Below are 6,731 nucleotides of genomic sequence, written 5' to 3' on the forward strand. Positions count from 1 at the left end.
CTCCGAAAAGAAAACATCCGCGTAGATTTGGATTTGATCTTCTCCACGGTGGCTGAGCACACCGATGTAAACACATAAGCTCCCGTAGCTAACGCTTTTAAATCGAACACTGATGCTGTGTTGGCGGAGAAATTTTTGTTAGCTTATTGAATAAAATGCATTTTTCGTGTTTTCTTTTCGTAAGCCTTCGGGATAGTATACGCGAGATTAGTGACCCTTGACAAAGTGGGCTTGTTCCTGGCGTCCGTCTTCCGAATGTTGAGGAAACAAATCGATGTATTATTTCCTTGTAAGCATGTTATTCGTAATGTTATGCGTGTAGTTTCTATTTAGCTACGAAGTTCTCCTGTATATGAAAAGCGGCATGTACCGCGCCTGTCTTCGCCGGTGAGCGCCGTGAAGGGCGTGACGGTGGCGCTACGTCGCTGACTACCAATTTCTTGCCCGCTGTTCGTTGGATGGATAATTAAACTCAAACTATCACAAGATAGCATCAGAAATACGCTTGCGGCATGAAAAGAGCAAAGTGCCGCATACGAAGCCTTCCCCGTTGCATGCATTCTTGAGTAGGTGTGTGAGTGTGTTTGTAAAACATACATTCTTTTCGAATGTTAGAACCTTTTTGTAAAACCAAGTCTGTGGCAAAGCCGAACGGGCCTGGAATGCTTCACGGCCCGCACCGACGAGTAGCCGCCGCCATCTTCATTCATTGCGCCCCGGCTACGTGCGAACAGCAAGCCACTGGAATGGGGGGTATACATAATACCCTCGACGAGCTAAGTGAGGCTCATAAAACCGCTCAGAGGGAACGCCTCTCGAGGACGGACACCGGGCGATATATCCTAGGCGACCTGGGCCTTTGCCCCGCGGACATGGCGACAGAACTCGCAGCGCTTTCCGAAGGCACTGGCCTGACGCTCAAGGTCCAACCTTGAGCCAAATACATGCTACCAGGGCGACATGATGATTAACGAATGGCCCGGGCGATGGCCATAGAGAGACAGTAAGCGGACGATCTCTGTTATACTGTACGCGACAGGTATACGGTCTGTGTGATTACGCCTGATTTCATAATTATCAACGCGGTGACAATCCTTGCCCCCTCCATCAAAGATGCAGAAGAGGCAGCCATAGCACTGGCCATTAGGGACCACCGCACGGATACGATCATTAGTGACTTCAAATACGCGATCACCGGCTACCAGAGGGCAGAGTGGATACGCTAATTGCACCCCTTATCTGGAAGGAATCATTTTTTGCCGAATTATTCAATTACACCACAAACTAATCAGCAATTTAATCAAATTGTTGAATTAGCTAATTACTGAATAGAATAAAAACGCAAATAAATTCAATAGTTGTCAATTAAGTCACCGAAATATTTATTAATTAGGCGATTAATTAGCTGCCTCAGTATTGAGTTCGATTCGTGAATTATTTCACACATTCACCGGTAATTTAATAGATTTCACGAATGAATTAGTTAATTAGTACTTTGCTTTGCTTACTAGACGCCCTAGCAACGCGTGCCACACGTCTTCAGATTTGGTATAGAACCGAAGTTAGTTCAAAAACACGAATTAGATACGGCATAGGCATAAAGAAACGAGCACGCAGCAGCATAATAAGCAGCAGTAAGAGAAATGCTCTCGCATTACTTTCGCATGCTTTCGCATTTCGCAAAAGAAAATTCCAGGGGTGCACTCAAGTCTTCTTTGGTGCACGCCTAGAATTTTCTTTTTATTTAAGGTGTCTCAATCGCCTCAAAGACAACTGCCAATTATGTAGGTGGAGTCAGCCGCCAGATGAGAAAGAACAAAGGCGAGGAGGAAGAATCTTATTCTGTGGGTTCGAAGAAGAAGAAGAAAAGCCCCGACGGCTCTGTTCTGCTGGGATCGATCGGCTAAGTTTCGGGTGGCTGATTGTGGCATTTTCTCTCTGCGTCTTTGCGCGGTAAGGCAGTAAGCCCGGGCTATGCCCACCCAGTCTCCCGGCCAGGGGAGTTCCCTCTGGTCGGCTTCTCTGTCCACTGATCTCCTACCGTTGGAAGCTTTCTTGCGCAGTGGTGTTGGCAGTATCCCTGTCGCGCTGGTGCCTAAGGATGGTGGTGCTATCAAGAAGAACAACCCTGGTGCTGTTTGGGCTGCTCTCCAGTCGGCGACTTCTCATTATGAGTCAATCTCAGAGTTTGGACGCGGCAGGATTCTGTGCAGATCGCCAGACCTCGCCTGTGTAAGAGATGTACTAAACTCCTCATCCTTTGCCTCCCTTCGGGTAAGTTCCTTCATCCCTTCACATCTGGCATGCACGAAAGGTATTGTACGAGGCGTAGACTCTTCCCTGTCTCCGGCAGAGACTCTTGAGCTTCTGTCGGCTGCAGGTGTTGTTGCTGTGCACCGCTGTAGCCGGGATGTAAACAACGTGCGGATGCCCACTGAATCAGTGATTGCTACATTTGCCGGCACTTCCTGCCCCTCTGAAATCAAGGCATGGCCTCTAATTTTTCGGGTAGACCCATTATCATCTCGGCCTCTGCAGTGTAACAACTGTTGGCGCTATGGACATAGCGCTGGCGGTTGCAAATCCAACTTGAGCTGTTGCAATTGTGGGGATGGTCATTCAACGAGCACCTGCACTGAGAAGAATGAAAAGTGTTGCCTTTGCGGTGGTGCTCACTCTGCAAACTACTCAAATTGTCCCTCTCGAGCTCAGGAAATCCAAATTCTGGAAATAATTGACAGGAAACGCTGTTCGCGCCGTGACGCTATTTAAGAGGTCAAAGAACGTGCCCACGGTTATGCAAGGTGTCATGTTAGACTCAACGCTGTCCCAGGCAATTGCGGCTGCTGTGGAGGCTTCGATGTCTAAAATGGTAGAAAAGATTGTCGCAAGTGTGTTGGAGTGCCTTACAAATGTTCTAGTGACTCAGATTACACATGCCGTGCAGGCTAGTTTGGCACCTCTTTCGACAGCAATTCCCTCTCCTCTTATCCGGTCTCCAATTCCAGTAGCATCACAACCCCAGGAACAAACTTCTGTCCCTTCCGCTGTACCTACCTCGGGTACTTCGAGGGATGTTGATATAATGTATGATTCCGAGATGGTGGAGCCTGATGCGCGGCTTCTTAAGCGCAGTGGGTCCCCCATGTCTCATTCGTTGTCTTCTCTGGGCACCCAGCCCAAATCAAAGAAGCAGCAGCTTGGCACTAAACCCAAGGATACCATTTTGGAGCAGGCAGTTGCTGCTGCTAGACTTTCGCAACCATAGCGTCGTTGCGAGTTCTACAGTGGAACTGTCGCTCTATTCTTTCCGCTTCCACAGATTTACACTGCCTTTCAACTCAGCTTAATCAGAATGTCATAATTCTGCAAGAAACGTGGCTTTCAACCGACAAACATTTTCATATAAAAAATTACCGTTCATTTCGCCTAGACCGCCAGTCAAGAGGCGGGGGTTTACTAACTTTAGTCTCTTCAAAATTTTGCCACACGGCTGTGGTATCTTTTCAACAAATGTCTCGTGACTGTGAGAATTTGGCAATAGACTTTGTACTTCCTGGGTGCTCTCCATTTTCAATAGCAAATTGTTATTTCCCCAATGGAGTCCAGGATGTTAGACCTCTGGACTTTTTACTCGTAAACTGTAAAAACCCAGTTCTCGTGGCTGGGGACTTCAATTCTCACCATGTGTATTGGGGTTTTAGGACTAATACATGCGGCAAGCGCCTTTGGGACTGGGTTTCTGATCACAACCTGATGTGCTTAAATTCAGGATCGGCCACTTAATCTTCGCTCACACACTCAATCTGTTTTAGATCTCACGTTCATTAGTCCTGGAATTGGCGTAACGAATTGGTCGACAGTTGATAGCGGCAACTCAAGTGATCATATACCTACTCATTCTGATATCATATGTCGTGTTACTCCAGCGTCTTCTCAGTTGCGGTCTCATGTAAATTATGACAGATTTCAGACGGCGTTGCGCTCTGCCCTTGCTCCAGTGTCTAACATCGCCGAGGTCCACCAGTCAGCAAGCATATGTCTGGCTATTGAGGAAAGCCGTAAAAAGTCGGAGTTCCTGGTGAGGCCAACAAAAGGGAATTCTTCTAACTGGTGGAATGCGGACTGTACAAGAGATTACAGGCGGAGGAAGCATAGAAAAAGCTTCTTCATAACCAATGTCCGAATAACTTGAGCGATTATAAATTTATTGCAGCCATCTTTAAACGCACAGTTTCTCGCGCAAAGAAAAAATATGACTCAGAACACTTCGATTATCTTTCAAAGGCGGGCAACCGACGTGCACTATTCGGTTTTCTACGGTCTAGGAAACAGCTCATGTCCTCTCATAATTTTCAGTCATTAGTTATGTCACCTGTAGAAGCTATCCAGGCGGTTGAATTAATAGCCACAGGCCTGCAAAAGCGGTTCTCGTCTTTACTACCTTTGCGACCATTGTTGTTTGCACCAGTCGTGCCAAATGATAATGCCTCACAAGTAAATCTATCAGAGCTTTCACAAGTTGTCCAGAGATTGCCAGCTGCTGCTCCTGGTCCTGATGGTGTTACCGCAAAGATGCTCAAGATTCTATTTGAAGAGTCTCCCAACTCCTTATTGCACCTAATAAACTACTCTTCAAACACGCTTGGATACCTTCTGAGTGGAAGCTGTCCAAGGTGATCCCTTTACTTAAAAACCAGGGTGGAGGTTATGAATTGGATAATATTAGGCCAATTTATTTAACATCAAACGTGGTAAAGTTGATAGAAAGGGTGTTACTAATTCGGGTGTCAGCCATTGTGGACCGCAAAAGTATACTCAGCCCGTGCCAACTCGGTTTCCGGCCACGGTGTTCGATATAGAATGTACATGCTGATCTTGAGAGCAGAATTCTCCTTGCTCGTCGTCAACGCCTGGTCGCGGCTTTGGTTACGTTAGATGTCGCCAAAGCTTACGACAGTGTAGAACACTCCATCCTGATACATAGGCTACAGTCTCTTCAATTTCCAGATTATATAGTTGCATGGATATCTGCATTTCTTCATAACAGAGAATTCTTTTGCGTCCATAATGGTGTTCATTCAGAGAGGTATAGACAAACGCGAGGTGTACCGCAAGGAGCTGTTCTTTCTCCTGTGCTCTTTAATATTCTGTTAAGCTCAATTCCTCTCCACCGCCATGTACGCACTTACGTCTATGCGGATGACATTGCGTTTTTTGCTGCTGCGCCGGATATACATTCTCTGTATGGTCTGTTGCAGTCATATTTAAATACACTTGAGCACTGGTTGAGCGCATTACACTTGAAGTTAAATGTTGGCAAGTGCGCCACTCTTGTTTTCCCTCTATTCACTCCTGTAGTGGTCTCTCTCACTTGCCAGTTAAAAATAATACCGCAGGTTCAATCGCTAAAATACCTAGAGGTCATTTATGACAACAAACTCACCTGGCGACCTCACATTGACCACGTCGCGGCGAAAGGGGCTCGTGCCATGGGCATGTTACGGAGATTATGTCATCACCGGTACGGCATGCGCAGAGATGCGCGATTAATGATCTACGTAATGTATGTCAGGCCAATTTTAGAATTTGGATCAGTGTTGTTTTCAGGCTCGGCTACATATAAACTTCGCCCTCTCGTCCTTTTAGAGAGGGAAGCACTTCGCATGTGCCTCGGCCTCCCAAAATTTGTGGCTATCAATGTGCTGTACCTTGAAGCCCGCATTCCGTCTCTCTTATCACGACTTCAATTTTTAACTGTGCAACCTTACCTCAGGATCTATGAATCCCATTTCCACCGTTCCCAAAGCATTTTCTGTTCTCAGCCGACCTCCTTTTTTGGTGTCCCCTGGTCTCGTTTCAATTCCCCTCAGGTAGTGTTTGTGCAAAGATTACTTCAGTCTTTAGATGCAAACATTTATGATATCCTTCCTGCGCTTCGCAATGGACCCGCTATCCACATTGTTTTCGACGACATATTCCCAAAAAATGCAAAACTTTTGCCACCGAGTCTTCTAAATGGTCTTCTAGAAGATCATCTGAGGACCCTACCTACAGATATAGCAATGGCCACTGATGCATCGCAATGCAATGAAAAAGCAGGTGTGGGAATATTTTGCTCGCATTTAGACTGGTCCTTTTCTCTGCGCCTTCCAGATTTCACCCCTATTTTTCAAGCAGAGTTTCTAGCAGTTGTACTTGCTGTACGCAAGCTAGACCCCTCTATTACAGCAGTTGCAGTAATTACTGATTCTTTATCTTTGTGTTCGTCCCTCGCTGCACATGTTGACGGTCCCATTTTATCAACTTTCTTATCCCTACTTCCTCCGAATTTGAGCCTTGTTCATTTAGTATATGTTCCCGGTCACAGCAGTGTGACAGTAAATGAGATTGCTGATAATCTCGCAAAGGCTTCCCTTAGCGGCACCGTGTTGCCAATCATCCCGGCTACAGCCTATATTACAGCATCTAGATTTCGGCGACGTGCGTTTTTAAGCACGCAAGACACATCACTTTTAACATCGGCGGATTATGAGCGCCTTAAATATTATTGGAACACGAAAATTTGTTGCTCTCGGCAGCTTGAAGTATCACTGACGAGGCTGCGCTGCCGCATCCCCCCTCTAAATTTCTATTTAAACAAGTCGGGTTTGGCGCTCTCTCCCCTTTGTGCATTATGCCGTGAGCCTGAATCTATTGAACATTTTTGGCTGTATTGTCGCCGATTCAAC

Source organism: Amblyomma americanum, chromosome 10, assembly GCF_052857255.1.
Source record: "Amblyomma americanum isolate KBUSLIRL-KWMA chromosome 10, ASM5285725v1, whole genome shotgun sequence".
Taxonomy (NCBI): Eukaryota; Metazoa; Arthropoda; class Arachnida; order Ixodida; family Ixodidae; genus Amblyomma; species Amblyomma americanum.